This window comes from Gopherus flavomarginatus, chromosome 4 (genome assembly GCF_025201925.1).
Source record: "Gopherus flavomarginatus isolate rGopFla2 chromosome 4, rGopFla2.mat.asm, whole genome shotgun sequence".
Lineage (NCBI taxonomy): Eukaryota > Metazoa > Chordata > Testudines > Testudinidae > Gopherus > Gopherus flavomarginatus.
This window is the reverse complement of record NC_066620.1, coordinates 179980952-180003973: the sequence shown is the minus strand read 5'-3', so window position 1 is coordinate 180003973 and position 23022 is coordinate 179980952. Positions and strand designations below refer to the sequence as shown.

At 38.5% G+C, this 23022-nt stretch overlaps 1 pseudogene; it reads right to left on the bottom strand.

Annotated features, from left to right (window-relative positions):
• Positions 1-17492: 17492 nt before the first annotated feature.
• Positions 17493-18423, bottom strand: LOC127050112 (taste receptor type 2 member 7-like; annotated as a pseudogene).
• Between the last annotated feature and the right edge of the window lie 4599 nt (positions 18424-23022).

Sequence of the window (23022 nt, the reverse complement as noted above, 5' to 3'; positions counted from 1 at the left end):
ATAGTCTGGTATTTCTCCATATTGGCAATACTCCCCAACTTTGTGTCATCTGCAAATTTTATTAGCACTCTTCCATTTTTTGTGCCAAGATCATGAACAAAAATGTTAAATAAGATTGGTCCCCAAACCGATCCCTAAGGAACTCCTTCTCTTTCACCATTTGTTCCAAGGCCTTGCATACAATTGAGGTCTAGCTAACAGGTCTGTAGTTTCCTGGATAAATTTGTTTCCCCTTTTTTGAAAATAGGGACTATTTTAGCAATTCTCCAGTCATAGGGTATAGCCCCCGAGTTTATGGAGTCATTAAAAATCCTTGCTATTGGGCTTGCAATTTCATTTGCCAGTTCCTTTACTATTTTTGGATGGAGTTCATTTGAACCCCCCGATTTGGTCCCATTAAGCTGTTTGAATTTGACTTCCACCTCACAAGTGGTAATTTCTACTTTCATATCTTCATTTCTATTAGCCACATTGCCATTACCCTAAGCTTTTCATTACTCTTATTAGAAACCAAGGCAAAGTATTTGTTTAGATGTTGGGTCATGCCTAGTTTATCTTTAATTTCCACTCTGTCATCTGTACTTAGTGGTCCCACTTCTTTTTTCCTTTTTTGTTTTTATTTTTATGGCTAAAAATGTTTTACTATTGGTTATACTTTCCTTTGCAAGGTCCAAATGTGCTTGGTTTTTGGCAGTTTTGACTTTTCCCCTATACTTTCTGGCCTCTAAGAGGTAGATTTACTTGCTGAACCTTCCCATCCTTCCTTCCTTTTTGATCTTCTGATTTATCCTAAAAACCTATTTGAACTGTTTGTTTATCGAGTTTGGTCTGCAACCCTTATTACAACTTTTTCCCCCTTGGAATGGGTAGGGTTCTGTGGCCTGCTTTGTGCAGGAGGTCAGGCTGGATGATCATATTGGTCCCTTCTGACCCTAAAGTCTATGAGTCTATGAATGCAGTCTTCAGACAACTTCTGCAACTTTGACCTAAAGTAATACCAAGCCTATTCCACATTCAGATCCTTGAGTTCTTTGGTCCAGTTCAATTCCCTCATTCCCTTTTTAATTTTTTTAAAGTTTGCCCTTTTGAAATAAAGGACCCTAGTTGCAGATCTATTTTTGTTTATCCTTCCATTTAGTTTAAACTGACCTAGTTCATGATCACTGAGACAAGTCTGTCCTCTACAACCCATTCTTCTATGTCCCCTCTACTTATACTAAATCTAATATGGCATCATTTCTTGTTGGTTCAGTGACTCTTTAGTGAAGAAATCTATCAGATATCACATCCAGAATAATCTGGTCCCTACTATTATTAGTTGCACTTTTTCTCCAGTATATATCTGGGAAGTTAAAATTCCCAATAATCTCATGAATCCCTGTAGTATTTATGTCAATAAAAAACTAAAGAGGTCTCTATCCATATCTAAATTGGATCATGAAGGTCTATAGGGGACCCCAAGCACTATCTCAGTGGAGTCTCTGTTACCTTTCGTCCCCAAAGTTCTTTTGACCAAAACAGAGCCCGTTTTTCCATTTCATCACTTCTAATTTATTTGCAGTCTACTTCACTGTTAATATACAATGTTACTCCATTGCCTTTACCTTTATGCCTGTCTTTCCTAAACAGTACATACCCTTCAATATCTGTATTCCTATTCCACCATGTTTCTCTTATTCCTTTACTATATGGTTTCACTTCCTGCACCAATAGTTCTAGTTTCTTCATTTTGTTACCCAGGCTTCCTGCATTGGTGCGCTGCTTGACTTCACCCAGATTCCGTGCCTGATTAGGTATAGTCATTCTACTGCCAATATTGCTACCTGACTGTTAGTGTTATAGGTATTGGAACTATCTTTCCTCTTGATGACCATTCTCCTACCCTCTGTTATTCCTTTCTCCTTTGCTGTATCCTTTCTTACTTGATTTTACTCCTGCTCAATGTTAAAATCTGGCATGGAGATTACATGAGTATCTCCCAGCTGTCTCCCCCAAATTCCTAATTTAAAGTTCTTTAGTCCAGGAACTATCTTTTTGCCTACAGCAACTAGTGCAATGGTGTCCTGGTCCTTGACTAGAGGCTCCCAGGCACTACGGTAATATAATATATAATATAACCATCAGAGGAGTGAAGTTCTGGAACAGCCTTCCAAGGGTAGTAGTGGGGGCAAAAGACATATCTGGCTTCAAGACTAAGCTTGATAAGTTTATGGAGAGGATGGTATAATGGGATAGCCTAATTTTGGAAATTAATTGGTCTTTGACTATTAGCGGTAAATCTGCCCAATGGCTTGTGATGGGATGTTAGATGGGGTGGGATCTAAGTTGCTACAGAGAATTCTTTCCTGGGTGTCTGGCTGGTGAGTCTTGCCCACATGCTCAGGGTTTAGCTGATTGCCATATTTGGGGTCAGGAAGGAATTTTCCTCCAGGGCAGATTGGCAGAGGCCCTGGGGAGTTTTTGCCTTCCTCTGCAGAGTGGGGCACAGGTCATTTGTTGGAAGATTCTCCTCATCTTGAAGTCTTTAAACCATGATTTGAAGACTTCAATGGCTCAGACACAGGTTTGATACAGGAGTGGGTGGGTGAGATTCAGTGGCCTGCGTTGTGCAGATGGTCAGACTAGATGATCATAATGGTCCCTTCTGACCTTTAAGTCTATGATACTATGATTCTATAAATAAATAATAGTAATAATGATAAGGATCAAAAACAGTCTGACAGAATATGTCTACATCAGAAAATACTATTGCATCTAAATCAAAACTTTGTGAGGAAATGTAAATTTTGACAAATTTCATTTGAAAAAAAGCAGAACGTTTCAATTTTTCATTTCAAAACAACTTTCATTTTAATTTTTTTATTTTATATTAAATAATATAATAACATTGAAATAGTCAAAATCAAAATGAGATATTTGTATTTTAGTGAAACAAAATCGGTTGATTGAACGGAAATGTTTTTTACCTAAATTTTTCTTTTCCAGAAAATTCTGAAATTCTTTTATATTTGTTGTTTAGCTTCAAAATCACAGAATTTCCCAGGAAATGGAAATTGTGGTTCCTGCACTGCTCTAGTGAACAGTAAAAGCTAGAATCATTATTGCAGTGAAATAGTGGACAATCTCACAATGAGCTAATAATGCAGCTAGGTATGATGAGGCTAAACTGAGAAAAGTCTTAAAGGCAAAGAGAATTGTCAAAGGCACAGATGGCAGTCCCATAGATTTTCAATGAGAGTTGAATGGCAAACCGCTTGTGCCAAAGTTCTGAAACCCTTCTCCCAGGATCCTGGACACTCCCTCCTTGCAGGATTCCAGAGTTCAGGCTCCAGCCTGAGCCCAAATATGTACACGGCTGTTTTAAAGCCCTGCAGCCCAAGCTCTGTGAACTCAAGTCAGTTGACATGGGCCAGCCATGGGTGTTTCATTGCAATGTAGACATATCCTCTATGCCTAAGTCTGGGCACAAAAATTTGAATATTATTGCTGATGGGGCAAATAAAAACTAACCAATCATTAATATTTTGAAGCATGAATACAGAATATTCACTATGAATTATTGATAAACTATAGATTGAGTCACTGAAATTATTCAGAAAATAATTTTAAATAACTGAAAAACAGAGAGGTATAATGTGCTGGCCAATGATTCATCAATCAACAATCAACATCTTGAAGTTAATCAAATAAATTTGTTATGAGTTATTCACCAATGCTGCACAAATTATATGGCCTAATAAATGAAATTACATCCAATTGTGACATTGCAGGGAATAAAAATACTAGCAGCAGGACATTAATTTTAGTGTTAATTCATATTAATGCAGGAAATTTTCCTTTTAGAAGATTTATAGTATGACAAAACTGGGAGAAAAGAGTAGCAAAAACAGAGCAGACAAAGACTTGGATCCAACAGGGAAAGTTACCAAGAAAAGGAGCAGTGGGGAATGCAGCGTTCTTCATCCATAATGTATATTTTGTATATTGTCTAGATTCTCAAGTAGTCAAGAAATGCTGGTCTACTGGAGTGGTCTATTGCCTTGTTGGGAGAGAAAAGGCTGGACAAAGACTTAGAATAAATAGTACATTTATATATTCATGATATGTACATTGTTCCACTTACAAGGATGGGGGAGCAGGAGATGGGGGAGTGGTCATCAAAGCTAAAATAGACCTACTGAAATGCTACGTTCAGAACTGCACAAAACAGGCCAGTATTCATATTCTCCAAGCAGACTACCTTCCACTGCTCTGTGTGGTTGGAGTCTGAAGGACTAATTTATTTAAAAAATTATATGAATTGTACATTTGTGGAATAACTACTAAGGGCTTTAAGTATCTAAAGGCTTGTCTATACAAGATGATATTCCAGAATAGCTATGCCTAACTAACTATTCCTGATTGACTCCATGTGTGGTTATTCTTATTTCAGAAGAAAAGTGTTGTTGTGATCATTGGGCCTACAAATTTACCCTAATTGTGAAGAATTCTCAATTGAAGAAGTTCATAAGATGTCACAATAACCTATAAAAAATGTTGAAGAGAAAAGGTACATGTGATGTTGGCAGACCAAGTGCTAGCTCTTGCCAAGACTGCAGACATTAGCTAAGAACTTACAAACTCATAGCTGAACTGGTCTGATCTGCAGCTGTAGTTTAGTTTTGTTCAAATAGGTATTAGTCTTATAAGAATGTATTTAGTTTTTAGACTCTATGAAATGCTTGTAAATTGCTTCATGGTTTAATCTCACTTGTCTGTATTCCATGCTATAAAGAAATATGTATGTTTTGATTTAGAACTTTGAAAATGTTTGCTCTAAACTTGTGAACTCAAATGGAAAGAGTGTTTCCCTCCATCTGTCCAGAAGAAGTAAAAAAAAATCAGAAAGGAACATTGAAATACAAAGGATTGGTTACTTGCCTTATCTCACCTTGGAAATGCCAGAGACACCAAACTGAAGCCTCAGATCTCTACGGGTTGCCTCCTGGTCCACCCTGAAAGATACTTTGAAGAAACAGATTTCTACAACTCTGTCACTCTTAGGATTTGGATTGCAACTCATTTGTGTATGTATGTTTGCTTGCTTTAACCTGTAAATAACTATTTTATTTCTCTTTCCTAGTTAATAAATCTTTCAATAGTTTCTTAGAGGATGGGCTATAGTGTTGTCTTTGGTGTAAGATCTAGGGTAACAATTGATCTGGGGTATGTGATTGGTCTCTTGGGACTGTAACCAACCTGAATATTGTTTGATTTTTAGTGTAAGTGACCATTTATCACTAAGTCCAGTTTGTCTAGGAGTGGCAAGATAAGTCTAATGGGACAGTCTGTGACTTGACGGTAATATGATCCAAGAGTTCATATTTGTTATTGACCTGGTAAAATCTAATTATAGAACATGCCATCAGTTTGTCCAGTAACTATGTATGGATACTGTTATTTCAGAAAAAGAGAGTTGTGATAATTGGGCTTACAGATTTACCCCATTTGTGAGCTCAACTGTAAAAAGAATGTGAAAGTTCACAAGATGTCACAATAACCTATAATAACAAATGCTGATGGGAAAAGGTAAAAAAGGAAGACACAAAGGCAGAATTAGTTCAAACAAAAAAGCCTAGTGATATGATTCAAAGACTATGTTAAGATCATGTTTGGTAACAAGACATGTGAGGAACCAGAAATCAGTGAACCAAAATGGGTGTGTTGGAAACTAGGCCTAACTGGTGGACAAAATAATGAGGAATGAGCTATTCCACCTATCAATCCCCTGGTGGGTCCTCAAAGAAAGAGACTTCTGCATCCTGCATCTTATAAAAGATGTCCTGACCAGACTGGGCCAGAGAAAGGGAGACAGCTGGCATTGTCTCCTGCATCAGCTGAAGCCCAAAACCCACCTGGGATGCAGACATGCCAAACCCATGAAAAAAAATGCAAAAATAGGGCTTGCTTTTGGCTTAATTCGCTTGTGAGTTTGGCTAGTTTTTGGCTTGTAGCTTGTTTGGCTTGTAGCTTGTTGCAGCGTGTTGCTTCTTCTTCTTCTTTTTTTTTTTTTTTTTTTGATTGGCTCCTGGCAAGCAGGGGCAAGGGAGGGACGAGAGAGTCAGCAGTGCACCGCGGGCCCACCACAGTCCCAGGCTGCATGCCAGGGGGATCTAATAACATAGAATGTTGGGGTTCTTAGGGATTGGCTTGTTTTGGACTTGTTTTGAAATGGAATTCGCTTCATTTTTGGCTTATTATGAAAGTTGGGGTGCTTATTTACTGTGTGAAAGGTTGGCAACTGTGCTGGGATGTGAGACTTAGTCTCTCTCTCCCCCACTCCTCCCACCCCCACCCAGTATGTGTCCTTTTCTTTTCCCACCTTATATCTTCTCTTTTCTACTCCATTCCTTTTTCTTTCCATCTAATAAGATTCTGGCTTAGCTGGCCAAGATTGGAGATTTTGCAACACTGCTATAAGCCCTGTGACCAGGAAGAAACAACTAAAAGCAATGCCCTAAACAGTCGTGCTGGTAATATTTCTGTTTCCACTTCTGATTTTCTATCATCTTTCATATGATTTCATTGTTCCGAGATTTCAGCAAGTTATCAGTGATTGGAAAATTAGATCTGATCCTTCTTCCCATTAACAGCTGAGCTAGAGGAAAGCCATTTTCCAGAGGTGTACATCGGTAAACCAATAAAGCTTTAAACAACAGAGACGATCTAAATTCACTTAATCTACATTACAATTTTCTTTACTGTATTCCTTATTTAATGCATTTTTTTCTCTTGCCACTTACTCTATGGCATTTATTAGATATTCATGCTGAATTGTTTCATTGTGTTTGGTGATAGTAATAGTACTGGTTCTGTTCCCTTGTTAGATGGACAAAATGTATCTAAATAGTCAGGAAACAGACAAAAGTAGTTGTGATCTGATGAAAAATCATATTTAGTTTATGGACAATTCACAAACACAAAAATGTACCAAATCTGAAAATTAAATTGTTTCTAAATAATGCATTACTGCACTCTGCTCTAATATATGGGACATGTCAGTGAGAGAGACACATTTGCTTACTGGAAGGATAACCGTGAGTTACCTCTTCAATACTCTGCTATAGCCCTGGATGAGCTCCCACTTGTGGCTGGGCAGCAGGCTATTGTACAGGTTTCAACCTCTGGATCCCTCTCGTTTTTACTCTGGATTTAAGCAATGTCCAGATCATGCCCCTGGGGTACAGACCTCTGCCACACACCTTCCCTGCCCCTGCCATCTAGTTCCCCCTTCTTAGGAGGTGAAGCCCTGCTGTTCAGCTGCACTGTGCCCTAAGATCAGTGCTGACCCTCTCCCACCACAAGTCCTCCCAATAGACTAAGCACACCCTTCTCAGATCTCCACCCTAATGCACAATTGTAAGAGTGATTCATTGGCAAGTGCACCCCCTTTGTAGCTGGCTGTGGTTTAGTAAGATCTCTTGGACCCCTGCTGACAGCTAATCTGGCCCTGCAGTGATCAGCTTCTTGCATCTTGGACTTCCTGCCTGGTCAATTATAGCCCCATCCCTTGTGGGGTAAACCAAGGATCCAATAAGCAATAGTACATTGACGTCACTGTAATGATTTTGAGGTTCATTAAACAGACCAGTGAATGAGAAAGGAATATAATTGTTAATAAAACAAACTAGAGAGCTTATATGGTGAACTGCTGTGCACAGCTATCCCATGTTGTCCACCCCAGCTTCCAGGGCACATCTCTAAACTTCTATGTTCATAATACTGTCCCTTAGGAGAGAACGTCTCTAAATTATAATCTTTCACAAACATATCTCTACATTTTCTCTCATAAAAAAAAACCCAATTAGCTGTTAGCTTCTTTTTATATATGCATATAACAACTAACTAATGACACATACATTCAAATTCTCAATCCACGTCATACATTTCCAGAAATCGATGTATCAACTACCTAGAGAGGAGAGGTTACTAACACATCACTCCTGAGTCAGACTTTACCACTCGCTTTCCTCAAACCACCCTTCTTCAGGCAGGTTAGCAAGTCTCTGAGTCTTTCATGATGTTTTATCTCTGTCTCTGATCTTCTCAGTGTCAAGATTCCTTCCTCACTCTGAACATTAGGGTACAAATATGGAGACCTGCATGGACACTTCTAAGCTTATTTACTAGCTTAGATCTGGTAACTCTGCCACCATCCAGAAATTTTAGTGTCAGGAGCATTTCCTGTCCCCCCAAAACTCTCCCCTCTTGGGTGGCATTGAAGCTCTTCACCAGTTCCCTGGTGAACTCAGATTCAAACCCCTTGGATCTTAAAACAAGGAGAAATTAACCATCCTCCCTCCTTTCCCCCACCAATCCCTGGTGAGTCCAGATCCAATCCCCTTGGATCTTAAAACAAGGAAAAATCAATCAGGTTCTTAAAAAGAAAGCTTTTAATTAAAGAAGAAAGGTGAACATCATCTCTGTAAAATCAGGATGGAAAATACTTTACAGGGTAATGAAATTCGTATAGCCCAGAGGAACCCCCTCTAGCCTTAGATTCAAAGTTACAGCAAGCAGAGGTAAAATCCTCTCAGCAAAGAAAAGGACATTTACAGGTTGAGAAAACAAAAATAAGATTAATCCGCCTTGCCTGGCTATTACTCACAATTTTGAAACATGAGAGACTGATTCAGAAAGATTTGGAGAGCCTGGATGGACATCTGGTCCCTCTTAGTCCCAAGAGCGAACAACATCCAAAACAAAGAGCACAAACAAAGACTTCCCTCCACCAAGATTTGAAAGTATCTTGTCCCCTTATTGGTCCTCTGGTCAAGTGTCAGCCAAGTTCACTGAGCTTCTTAACCCTTTACAGGTAAAAGAGGCATTAACCCTTAACTGTCTGTTTATGACACTCAGTATCAGCTTTTCTTTAGAGTCTGAGTTGTTCTTTTGTTCCTTCACAGTTTCTCCTTTGTCTTTTGATGATAAAGGATCAGTCAGATTGGAAATACCAGAGTCCACATCCATTGTCAATGTTTGGGAACTTTCTGGGATTACTTCAATTACATCAAATGTAATCCCCCTGGTCTGTCTGGATTACATAAAACCTTGGATGCAGCTGTTCTTTAATGGTACCGATTTGGCCCTAAGTATTAGAGGTGTGATTCCTTAGACATACTCTCTCACCTTTGTTAAGATATGGGAGATCATGGGCCCTTTTGACAAAATAATATTTCTGTTTCCACTTCTGATTTTCTATCATCATTCATATGGTTTCATTGTTCTGAGATTTTAGCAAGTTATCAGTGATTGGAAAATTAGATCTGATCCTTCTTCCCATTAACAGCTGAGCTAGAGAAAAGCCATTTTCCAGAGGTGTACATCAGTAAACCAATAAAGCGTTATACAAATCACCCCACACTGTCAAAAGTCTTTTTCGTAAGTAATGTTGTGATTGATCCACAGCCAATACAGCACCTCTCGTGCTCATTGATTGCATTTCTTAATTCCTAAGTGACCCTGGTGGATCTTCTGTAGCATTTCTTTTTGGAGGCTCATTGGAATTACAACCTTACTGCCCTTGAAAATTATCTCATCTATCACATTAAATTCATGTCTGCAGGTCCAATAGCCTTTTATACTTGAACAGCAAATACTTATTTCTTTAGGCCAAACTTTAATTATCACTTCTTTAAGGATCCCCAATGATTCATCTTTCTCTTTCTTCACTCTTATTTGTTGCAGTTTCCTGTTAGCTACCGGAATTGACTTTACAGTCAGATCTACATAGCTTTCATCTCTCTCTCTAAAGTCTTCTCTGGTTTCCTAGTGGGAGTCACTGCTTTGGAAAGTGCATCTGCAGTGCATATTAACCAGGGGTGTAGGTCACAACCAAATAATACGTTTCAGTTTTATGATCATTCTTTGAATGCTCAAGGTACTGTCATTTAGCTGTTTGCTAAATAACACTATCAGGGGCTTGTGGTCCATTTCAGCTTCCACTGTCTGGCTATAAAAATACTGATTGAATCTATCAAGGCAAACAATATTCCTAAAAGCTACTTCTCAATCTGTGTATATCTGATTTCTGCCTCAGTCAGTGATTTGGATGCATACACCACTAGTTGCCAACAATCCTCATTCTCCTATAAAAATCACTGCATCTAACCTAGACTGTGAAGCATCTGCTGACATTTTAAGAGATCTTCCTGGTCCATAGAACTTCAACACTGGCTCTTGTATCAATTGTTGCTTTATGTAAACTTCCCATGATTCATCCTGTTCTGCACCCCAATACCTTTCATTTTTATTCTGTAGGAGTTTTCTCAAAGCCACAGCCTTGAAAGATAGATTAGGTATGATTTTTTCAAGATAATTAAGAATCCTCAAGAATCACTGAACATCTTTCTTTGATGAGGGATGTAGCATCATTTCAATAACTGAAATCTTCTTATCAGGTTTTGCACCTTCATTGAAAATATTGTTGTCATAAACAGATAGCTAAGGGTTAATGTTCTTTTACCTGAAAAGGGTTAACACAGGGAACCTGAAACACCTGACCAGAGGACCAATCAAGAAACAAGACTTTTTCAAATCTGGGTGGAGGGAAGTTTGTGTGTGAGTTCTTTGTTCTTTGTCTTGTGTCTGACCCTCTTGGCTATGAGAGTGATTTTTCTGTCTCCTGGCTTTCTAATCTTCTGTTTCCAAGTTGTAAGTACAAAAATAGTAAGACAATAAGGTTTATATTGTTTCTTTTTGTATTTACATGTGTGTAGTTGAGGGAATGTTTTGAATTGTATTCTTTTTGAATAAGGCTGTTTATTCATTTTTCTTTTAAGCAATTGACCCTGTATTTGTCACCTTAATACAGAGAGACCATTTTTATGTCCTTTTCTTTCTTTTTTATATAAAATCTTCTTTTTAAGACTTGTTGGAGTTTTTCTTTAGTGGGGACTCCAGGGAATTGAGTCTGCAGCTCACCAGGGAATTGGTGGGAGGAAGAAGTCAGGGGGAAAATCTCTTTGTGTTAGATTTACTAATCTGACTTTGCATACCCTCTGGGTGAGGGGGGAAGAGAGATTAGCTCTCGGCACTTGTGTTTTCCAGGACTGGAAACAGGGAGGGTGGAGTCCCTCTGTTTAGATTCACGGAGCTTGCTTCTGTATATCTCTCCAGGAACCCAGGGAGGGAACACCTGGAAGGGGGAAGGGAAATGGTTTATTCCCCTTTGTTGTGAGACTCAAGGAATCTGAGTCTGGGGGTCCCCCAGGGAAGGTTTTGGGGAGACCACAGTGTGCCAGGCACTGTATCGATTCCTGGCTGGTGGCAGCTTTACCAGGTCCAAGCTGGTAACTAAGCTTGGAGATTTTCATGCTAACACCCATATTTTGGACGCTAAGGTCCAGATCTGGGAAAAATGTTATGACAATTGTCCCCAACAAAAATCAGTTCTGTAACTCTTAAAGCACATTTCTCCCTATTTAGTTTGAGGTTTGCAGCTCTAACTGTATCCAGAACTTCCCAAAGTCTACAGTCATGCTTCTCTTTCGTTGACTTTCAGATTATGATGTCATCCATTCATAGATCACATGTATGGTTTTGTGGTGCACTTCTGGTGCTGAAGTTATGCTGAAGATTAAGAATCAGTATCTTCCAAATAATTTTGTGCTTCCTTCACTTAATTTTAGATGCCACAAACCTGAGGATGCATCCAATTTACTCAAATATTGTGCATTTGCAAATGGAACCATAATCTCTTCTCTGATTGGTAGTTTGAAATGTTCTCTTTTAATAGCCTTGTTGAGGTCTCTTGAACCTAAGTGTATGCATAACAGCTGTTACTTTTCTCCACAACGACAAGGGAGCTCATCCATTCTGTTGGCTTCTCAATCTTTTGCATTACTTGCTCTGCTTCCATTCTTGCAAGCTCAGCCTTGAGTTTATCACAGAGTGCAAACGGCACCTCTCTACATGGATGGATAACTGGAGAGACCTGCTTGTTTATCTGGATTGTGTGTTTCGCCCTGCAAGCAACCCAACCCTTGAAACAGATATTGATATTCCCAAAAGAGTGCCCCATAGCAAAGTTCAGTATGATGTTGTAGTGAGAGCACCAATTTTACCAGACTGAGTTTCTCACATGCAGCCAGGCCTAAAACTGGCATCACTTCCTTTGGCACTGCAATGAATGGGAGACTGTACGTGGTGTTTTTATGGTTGATTGTAACAATGCACCTCCCCTTCACTGATATATTTGTTCTAGAATAACCAGTTACTTTTATCTTTGTTGCTCCCTTTTTTGGGTTTATTTTCAATCTCTCATAATCTTGTTCAGACAAAATATTAATCTGAATATTTGGAATCTGCAGCTTTGCAAAATGATTATTTCCCCCACATTTTATGACAGTCTGTCAAAAACAGCACACTGTTTGGGGCCATGCTATGATCCATATGCATGAATCATATGACCGTCTATACCCAGTTTTCCTTCTAGATGTGGTTTTCATAGTGAGTGGTTCCACTCTTCAATTTGACATATTCTGGCTATACTCTTTTGTGCTTAGTAAATGGATAACCCTGTCATAACATTTCTTCCCAGATCTGGACCTTAGCGTCCAAAATATGGGTGTTAGCATGAAAACCTCCAAACTTAGTTACCAGCTTGGACCTGGTAAAGCTGCCACCAATCAGGAATTTTTAGGGCCTGATACCCTCTGGTCCCCCCAAAACCTTCCCTGGGGGACCCCCAGACTCAGATGCCTTGAGTCCTACCACAAAGGGAAATAACCCCTCCCCTTGTTTCCTGGTTACTTCCTCCCAGGCTCCCCTCCCTGGACGACCCTAGGACATTCCCTGCTTCCAGTCCTGGAAACACAAGTACCGAAAGAGCTAATCTCTCTTCCCCCTTACCCAGAGCGTATGCAAAGTCAGGCTTAGTAAATCTAACACAAAGAGATTTTCCCCCTGATTTCTTCCTCCCACCAATTCCCTAGTGAGCTGCAGACTCAATTCCCTGGAGTCCCCACTAAAGAAAAACTCCAACAGGTCTTAAAAAGAAAGCTTTATAAAAAGAAAGAAAAATACATTAAAAATAGTCTCTGTATAAGGTGAAAATGAACAGGGTCAATTGCTTAAGAAAAAAAAGTGAATAAACAACCTTATCCAAAAAAAAATACAATTCAAAACACTCCAGCAACTACACACATGTAAATACAAAAAAACAATATAAACCTATTGTCTTACGATCTTTGTACTTACAACTTGGAAACAGAAGATTAGAAAGCCAGGAGATAGAAAAATCACTCTCAGAGCCGAGAGGGTCAGACTCAAGACAAAGAACAAAGAACTCACACCCAAAACTTTCCTCCACCCAGATTTGAAAAAGTCTTATTTCCTGATTGGTGCTCTGGTCAGGTGTTTCAGGTTCCCTGTGTTACCCCTTTACAGGTAAAAGAACATTAACCCTTAGCTATCTGTTTATGACAAACCTCTTCTAGTGAATTCAGCTCTTTGGCTTGTGCTCTCACAGTTTCTGCTGCCCTGCATATTTGGAGAGCTTTTTCTAAAGTTAAGTCTCCTTCACAGAGTGGTCTCTTTCTTAACACCTTGTTCAATGATTTTTTGGATATAGCTGTAAATATTTTTTACAGCTCTTGGAAAACATTTACAAATTTCATTTTGTTAAATCCAATCAACATTTTCACAGAAAAAAATAAGGTTTTTTACAACTATATAATAAAATGGGACAGCTCCCTAAATTGTATTTTCTGGCACTGGAAGACTGTCTTTCTATATGTCTGAACAGGACATATTGAGTGTATTTTTAGCAGGTGCAGAGACAGACTCATTTACATTTCTAGAGGTTTGGGAGTTTATCAAGATTTTGGTGGCTGCTTGAGGCAGCTGTTATATTTCTGAATTGTTTTGGTTATACCAAGTGGATACCAAGTGTATTCATCTGAGAAATAGCTCTTGCACATCCCTGGTACTGAATTATCTTACATCATTAAACCCTTAGATCATTAACTACTGTACTTATGTCACAGTTTAGAAACACACACACAAACACATCCTATGGGCTAAGACCTGAGATGTGCTGAGATTTAACTTCACAGGGAGTTGCAAATGTTCCACAGCTTATTGGATATTTTATACTTCCCTCAGAAAACTTTATTTTACAACTTTTATTTTGTTAAATATGATCAACATTATCACAGAAAAAAATCAAGATTTTTAGCCAACTATAAAATAAAACTGAACAGCTGCCAAGATTACATTTTCTGGCAATGGAAGACCTGTCTTTCTATATATATGGACAGTATCCAGCACGACTGGGGTCCCAAGGCACTAGCACAATACAGATAACACTTGTATGAATACATCTGACAAATCCTTCCTCTCTTGCATTCATCAGCCTTGTTAATAATCCAGGTGCTTTCTAATTAGTTCGGTACTGGTAGGGCTAATAAAATTTCTCTAGATTTTCATCTTTATAAAAATAATCTCTAAACAGGACCCAAACCATATGTCATTACAGCTACGCTTGTAAATTACCAAATTTGCCAGATTGATTACAGGTTGCTTCAGTGGCTTTCACCAATCTGAAAAAATATTAAATAGGTCAGTGAGGGGACTCCAACAAAGTTTCCCCAAATGGTAGCAGGTTTGCTTAATTTTTATACTTGTGCTGGATAAAGCAGATTGGCATTGCTTGTGTTTTGTAGCAACTTTATCCCAAGAACATTGCAGACACATACTAAATACCTCCTCTGCTGGATTCCTTTTCTATGTCAGCTTGGGGTGCTAGCTCTCAGTAACAGAATCCCTCTGAAATTTCTAAAGCAACAACTTGTCCTCTGTGGACACAGAGGATCTCTGGATATTTTTTTCTTCCATTGTCTTCTACTTTCTGAGCCAGAAGATAATTTAAAAAATAGTCAGATTATATACTTGTTAACCTAGTAATCCTGATATAAAACCAATTTCCCGCATGACAGAAATTCCAAAATAAACCCCAAATCTACTTTGTACACCTAGGGAAACCAAAGTAAACTACCATCAGAAATTATTCCACATGTAAGTGTAATATCAACAGAAGAAATAGTGCAACCAGGCAAATACTACACTGTCTATGATGTTCCTTTCATATTTTAATCCAATGTGTTTTATCCAGAAACTACAGCTCTTCCAATAATGTGCTCAGTCTGTGGAGAATTCCATTCTCCCCAAATAGGTTTCTGTGAAGAGACAGTCTTTTCAAAGAACCAGCTGTCTGAAAATCTATTCTTCAAGAAGTTGAGAGTTATTCAGTGCTAATGACCCCTGGATTGCTTTGCTGCACGTTTCCAGTTATAAATCTTCATGGTGTGCCAGAGTCTTGCTACCATATGAAGATTCTAATCCACTGAAAGTTACAATAGTGTTATTCATTAAACAGAAAGGAATCCTTATGTTGACACAGACATATTCTCCAAACTGTCACAGGCGTTCCAATTTACCCTGATCCGAACCTCAGAAAAGACTGTATTTAGTAGACTGGTATCTTTGTTTATTTAAATTTTAACTAACTATCGCAAAAAGTTCTCACAATCTGTGTTACCATTTTTCAAACATCTGTAATGTTCATTGCCTCAGGTCATTCCAGGGCTAGATGCCAATGCTAGATCCCTTTCAAAAAAGGCTTCTCCTTTTCCAGTTGGACCCATGATTACTGTCTATCCTACAAACTCCTCCAATTACAATATTAAAAGTCTTAACCACAGAATTGACAATAATTCATTTTAATGAAATCCTCTATAGAAATCATTTTTCCAGGCAATGATCATGGACAATCCTTCCTTCCCCCCACCATAAATGTACATTCCCTTAACTATATTATATCACCGTATTATCAGCCCTAACTATTCATGCTTTGTGTTCAAGAATCTTACTAAATTACCAAGCAATTCACCAATTAGATGCAACTAACAGACGATTTATATAACTAACCGTATGTTTATTTTACTTTGAAAAAATATATGGATCAGGCATAGAGGTTTTAGTGTGACATAGTGAATTTCAAAGGGCCGAGACTGAGTTTCCTTCTTTGAGTGAAGTTTGCTTCTGAAAAATTGCCACTTGTATCCTCAGGTCGGAAAAGATGCAAGTACTCAGATTGTGCACTCAGTTGAATTGTGGGCACAAAGAGTCTCTTAAAAATAGGAGGATATCCTTTTGAAAATGTGGACCCTACAACTGTTATTTCAATGATTCAAGTAGTTTTCTCTATATCCGACACTCTAACAGTTTCATGCTTGTTATTCCATTGCAGCCTTTCACTGCAGGTAAGAGGATGGCACAGTTACTTAGTAAAAGAAGGAAGCTATAGTCATTTTGGGCCAGATTCTAACTAAGCGTTATCACCCAGATAACTGTTCTAGGTGCTTGAGGACAGCAAGCTGTAACTGACTGTCTTTTCTCTCACAAATCCATTCACAGTCATGCTTCGTGCCTTACTAGTAATGGTTGGTTTATTTTTCAAACCTAGTCATTAGATCTTACCATGCCAACTTTTTGTTTCCAGATGTTTCAAAATGTTTAGGCAATTATCAGCCAATCAGAAAATCTGCTTGGAGTACCAAAGGTCAGAGCAACCCTCTGATGTTATTAATTCTAGTACAACAATTACAGGGCTGAAATATTCACTGTAGGGTTGGGGGTAAAGATGCCTCCTCTGCTTTCCTTACATGCATCTGTCCAGTGCTTGCCCTGGCTACTCAGGCTCAGGCTTGGCTTAAGGATTTTCACTGAGGTGGTTATGATAACATGTTATTTACAATCTAATGGTTTGTGGTGAATATCAACTTTAAAATACACCACAATTTAACTCATGACTGAATAGCCACATTTTGTAGGTCTCATTCTCACATTTGTCTATGTTGTGTTTTATGAATTAACTCTTGAAATGTCTGTCTTTTGGTATCTTTGTATCAGTAACTTGAAAGGATCCTCCATTTGCATTTTCACCAGCTCCCCTGTGCCTTTTCCCTGTCATTAGTCTTTTGTATGGAAGATGGAGTAAGACTTATAATTAAATGCTTTTGTTTTCTATACTTTATATTCAGAAGCTTATAAGCAAAAATGTCTATCAACAGTGAAGACCAGAGTTCATTCCTGGCTGAACATATCATGTGGAAGTGCGTTTGGTGGTCTCATCCTGTTTTTTTAATGATATATCCACATCAAACATCTGATACATTGAGCAGTCTCTCCTCAAAAGGATAGCAATGCTGCTGCTGGGAAGGACTGATGTACATTGGAAGAGCTTGAGTTGGAATTGGTGCAGAGTGTGCACATAATCTTCATGGACAGCATCAGTGCTTTGTATACTGTAGCAGTACAAGAGAGATTTCAAATGGAGAACACATGGGAAATAGAATAATTTCATTTTTTTTCACTACTGTGCTTTACAAAAGAAGTGAACATTCTTATCCAAAGGATAGGAATAGATACTATGAATTAACCACTCTGAATCAGCAATTGGCAGAATGCAGAATCCTTGCTGAGGCCAGTTTTAATTTGGGGTTGCCCAGAATCAAGACAATGGAGTGTAGAGAAGGATAGGCAGCAACTATAATTGTATACACTGTAATTATCCATTCATCACTGACATAGGCTAGTTTTCCAATTGACAATGTTAAAGCCATATAATAAATATTGTAGAGGATGAAAAAGGACACCATAGATTTAAGTGCACGCACATGGGCATCCATAGTGGGGTTCCTGAAACTTGCATTAAGGTCTGAATTAAGGCTCATTTTCCTGATGTGTCTCCAAAGGGATATGATTAACAAAGCAGATGAAGTAATAAATAGAATAATGGGGGAAATAGATCCTATGCCATGTATCAGAAAAGCAAACACTGCATGGTTCTTGTTATTGTCTGAAATCGTGGCATTTCTTGATAGACAATCTATGGAATTGTGGGAAGATACACAATAGAAATATGTGAACACTGTAAAAGCAACTGTGGTAACCAAGCAGTACAGCACAGAGCCCAAAAGCAGCCATGGCACCAGTTTGGAGAGTCTCAGTTTTAACCAGCTGAAGAAGGACTGTTTGAAAGTGGCAATCTTCACACAGTAGAACACAGAAAGGCAACTTGCAAAACAGACACTCACGATTTATAAACATCTCAATAACTGCATAAGGGCTTGATGTTTCATTCATATGAAAGAAATCTGGATATATCTTATATAAGAAATTGTCAGATGACACAAAGAGTTGTAGGCAAAATCTGGAGAAGACCAGACTGGTTATTATCTTAGCATAGGAGGTCAGTTTTCTGCTTTTGACCCAGTCGATACAATTTAAGGCAACAATATATCCATTTGCAACAACTGCTGATAATTCCATTGCTGAGATGATCAGGTAAAAAATAACAGCAGCTAAAGATTTTTTCATCCTTAATTCTTAGTTTGTAGCTCACTATTCCTGACTTTTCAGAAGATTTGGTTTAGAAGACATCAGTTCAGAAGACTTGGTTTAGAAGACTGCTCATGTCTGGCTCATGGATATACAAAATTAGTCCTTTTAATGTAAGATCAAAAGCAGGATGAAAATTGAGTTTCACCTGTTCATATATAGCCAGGTCATTTTATGAAGATTCAAATCTGGCAACTATCCTATTACTACATTCCTAGTTCATGGAAAAGATATTTGCATGTCCCTTCCCAGAATGCCCTGTTAGTGATTAATCAAATTATTATTTAAATAAACTTAAAACATAATTCTTTATTTGAATAGGCAATATCCTTTCCAAAATAAGGATTAAGTAGAACCTTAGTGGTACATAGTGAGCTGTGGCAATGCACTACCTAATGTTATATACATATACTAGTTATAGCAATGGTCAATTGAAATCATAGATATGTTTAGATAATTTTCACAAGATAGTCAGGCAAATGTGCAGAAAGGGGCCTGATTTCATTAACATCTTTGGAATTCCTGCACTGATTTTTTTTGTCTTTCAAGCCCATTTGTCACCATTCGTGTAATAAAATAATGACAGAGCCCTCAAAATTTTTTCAAGCAGTTCTGATGAGATCACGCTTGGTGTGTCTGCTGTGTGCAGGTTTAGTAAAAAGGAGATCAATACAACAAAAAGCATGTAAATAACAGTGGCAAAGAGGGAGAATGCAACCTGCCTTGAAACTTGGAGTTCTAATCTCTGCCAATTTGCTGAAGTAGCAGTGGGGATTGGTGTCCCTTCTGTCTTGGCATAGTTTCCTTTTCCACACATCTAGTACATTCATTGCTCCTGAGGGAAGACCCCAGAGTCCAGTCACAATTCCTGACCTATTTTTTTTTTAAAGAAAGTCTAACACCCATGCAAGCAGAAAAATAGATTAGGTGGATACTCTACTTTAAAAGGAAACAAAGAACCCTCAGACAACCTATATGAAAAAGCAAACATAACTTTTGATTCCTGTTCTGAATCAGAAGGTGGAAAAATAAAGTGCATTGATCCTTGTCTGGCTCCAGAAAGAACATAATCAGTATCCTGGAACAGTGGTCAAAACAGATTGAGCAGATTCACTATACTAGTCAAAGAGGAATATCGACTTATCCAAACAAAGGGGAGCTAAACTATATCCTTCCCCTTTACTTTAACTCCTATTTTAAATCAGTCCTTGAATCTCTTATGCTCCAGAAGGACAACATAATGAAATCTTTACATTCTTTTTTGTTCCATAAGCAACAACAAAGCAACACAGATTATGAGCAAAGCCTTTGCACTCAGAGCAGAACTTGGCTGTCGATCTACTCTCAGCTGTTGTCTCCCTCTCCCTTAAACTGCTTCCAGTTTTATTCTAAGGAAATTAAGGAGTCCTGGCTGATTCTGAACTGTTTCTTCCCCCTTGGCTCCCCAGACACCTAGACACTCCAGGCATTAGCAAACTCTCACCCTTCACCTCCAATTGATTATTGGGGAACACTTCCTGTCAACATGCATAGAAATACCTCAGCATGCATTATCATTATGGCTCTTCTTTTTTTAGTGTAATTTTAAAAATTAAGATATTACCACTTGCCATTTTAATCCCAAATAAATGCTGGAATTAATCTAATTGAAAGGTATCCCAGGAGAGATTAACAAATCTACTTAGTTGCAGGGCAGTGAAAGACACATAAAAAAAACTCTTAAAACTTACAAAGATTTGGGTTTTATTCAAGATTTGGGTGGCTGCTTGAGCCAGTTCTCCTCCTGGACTAGTTGATTTGTCCATCACTAATGACAACTAATATATTTAGTTGGGAAGAATTCTAGTATGGTATTGGTTTTAAGATAAATTGCATCAGCCAAAGAAAGACATTCAATCATCAAGCATTTCTTGTAGCTAAATGTTAGTTAAAAATAAAAGCTATGTGTCTAGTCCCAGATTATACTGAGCACTGAATTCAAGGGGAAGGCTATTCTATTCTAATAGGCAGGATTTATTTTATTAGAAGACCCTGTTACCAGTTGCATATAACTTTACCAAATTCTAACTTTTCAAGATGAAATGTTCCATTGCTGGTGTCTACCCATAGAACGGTCCAGTCATTTCTAAGAACAAGGGAAGGCAAATAGAAATTAGTGTGCCCATATTAAAAAAATGTGGCAAACTTTTCTTTGAAAACTCTAGCTTTAAAGCACAGACTTGAAATTTGACAGGGATCTGAATTGTTACAGAGATGACAAGGACCATGAATTGAGATTCTATGGGAAACCATCACAGAGAACAGAAGACAGGACTGATGTGCTCCCAGCAGTTTGTGTTGCTGAGGAGACATTCCACAGTTGCAGGTACTCAATACCTTTTGGGATTTAGCTATAGACTTATTGAACAGATCTCTTAAGGAAACTTCATAGAAATGGTAGACTAATAGATTTTAAGGCCAGAAGAGACCATCATGATTCTCTAGTTTGATATCCCGCACATTGCCATCCACAGAACCTCGACCACATACTTCTGAAAAAGACCCATAACCTCCTTGCTGAGTTACTGATGTCTTCTAACCTTGTTTTAAATACTTCAAGTTACAGAGAATCCATCATTCATTTTGTGCCCTATGATTCAGAGAAAGTGTGGTGAAATCCAAAACAGGATCCTTGCCAATCTGACTGGGAGAAAATACCTTCCCAACTCCAAACATAGTGATCAGTTAAACCCTGATTCTGTGAGTGAGAAAGAATTCTTGGTAGTAACTCAGATCCCTCTCCATCTAGTGCCTAGCACCAGCTGTTGGAGATACCAGCTAATAGCAGTTGTGGATGTCATTGTAGGAAATATCATCAAACCATCTTCTCTATAAATTTATCAAGTTCAGTCTTGAAACAAATTAGCTTTTTTCACCCACTACTCTCCCTGAAAGGTTGTTCCAGAACTTCACTTCTTTGACAGTTAGAAAGGTTCCTCTAATTTCAAGCCTAAAGTTGTTTATGTCCCATTTATAACCATTTGCTCTTGTACTAACATGAACCCTTAACTTAAATTCCTCCTTTCCCTCCCTCTGATGTATCTGTAGAAATCAATCATATCTCCCCTCACCCTTCATGTGGTTAGGATAAACTAGCCAAGGTCCTTAAGTCTGCTCTCGTAAGGTAGGTTCTCCATGCCTCTGATTATCCTAGTAACCCTTCTCTTCATTTGTTCCAGTATGAGTTAATCTTTCTTAAACATAGGAGACCATAAATTCATACAGTATTCCAGTAATGAGGTCTCACTGTTACCTGGGGTTCTTTCAACTCAAAGCTCTTGGTAACTTTACTCTGTGTGAGGAGGTGTCAGGAAGTAAATCAGGGGAGACACGGCCGTCCGACCAATAGATGGCTGGCACAAACAGGAAAACACAAGAGTGCTTTCACTTAAAGCTAAACTTAACTTAGTCTCAAGCACTTACGCACATCCACAACAAGTTAGTAAAACACCCCTAACCCTTGATAATTACCAAAGCTGAGTGTGGCTCTTGAGTGACACAGTGGCAGGCTTCCGGTGGCCAAATCTTCCGTCTGCAGGTGGAGACCGCAAGATGTATCCAGAGGAAGAGTCCAAAAGAGTCCCCAAACGAGTCCAACTATCTCAAGCTTTTTCCTCTTATTTATACATTAGTAATAGAATGACATATTCCTTAAAGAAACCTTGTCAAGTAAGCAGTTTCAAGCAAGAGGTTCCTTCTGACTGTTGATTAACCAGGTGTGGGTTTTCCAGAATCTCCAGCTCTGAGACCCCAATAAATATTCCTGCTCTTTTTAAAATGCATGTATCAACAACTTCAACATGAGTCTTATCAGGAAGGTTGCAGGGTCAAGTTGCCCTTTCAGTGGCACCCAAAACCCCCTCCCCTCCTGCCTTGGTCAAGTTGAGTTTGCTGAATGATCAATTTACAGCTTGCTGACTAGGTCGCTTTTTAACAACAAGCCATAGTGGTTTTAGGCACTTTACTGATTTGCCAAAGTCTCCCCATACATCACCAGTACCTTTTGTACAATTGTAAATACCCCAGCTAATGCATTTTAGAATTGCATTAGCCTTTTTCATGGCACATCATAGTGGCAGCTCATACTATGATTCACCATCTACACCCACATCTTTCTCCTCCTCTATCATTTCCAACTGGTAAATTCTCAGATTACAGGAACATATCCTGTTGTTAGTCCCTAAATGAATGACCTTGCACATAGCACTATTACATTTCATCCCATTTCTATGGGTTCCAGTTTTTAAGGTATTCCAAATCTTCTTGTATAATATTCCATTCCCCCTTCATATTGACAATAGCTCCCTACTTTTTGTCACCTGCAAATTTTGTTAGCACATTCCTACTTTCTGTGCCAATGTCATTAATGAAAATGTTAAATAATATTGGTCCCAAGACCAATTCTTCAGGAATTCGGCCTCCAGACCGATATTTCAGAATGACCTATTATAGTGCCCATTGAACCAATTCCTTACCCACTTTTCAATGCTCATATTAATCCCCATCTTCTCAACTTCAAATAATTTCCCTTGTGGAACT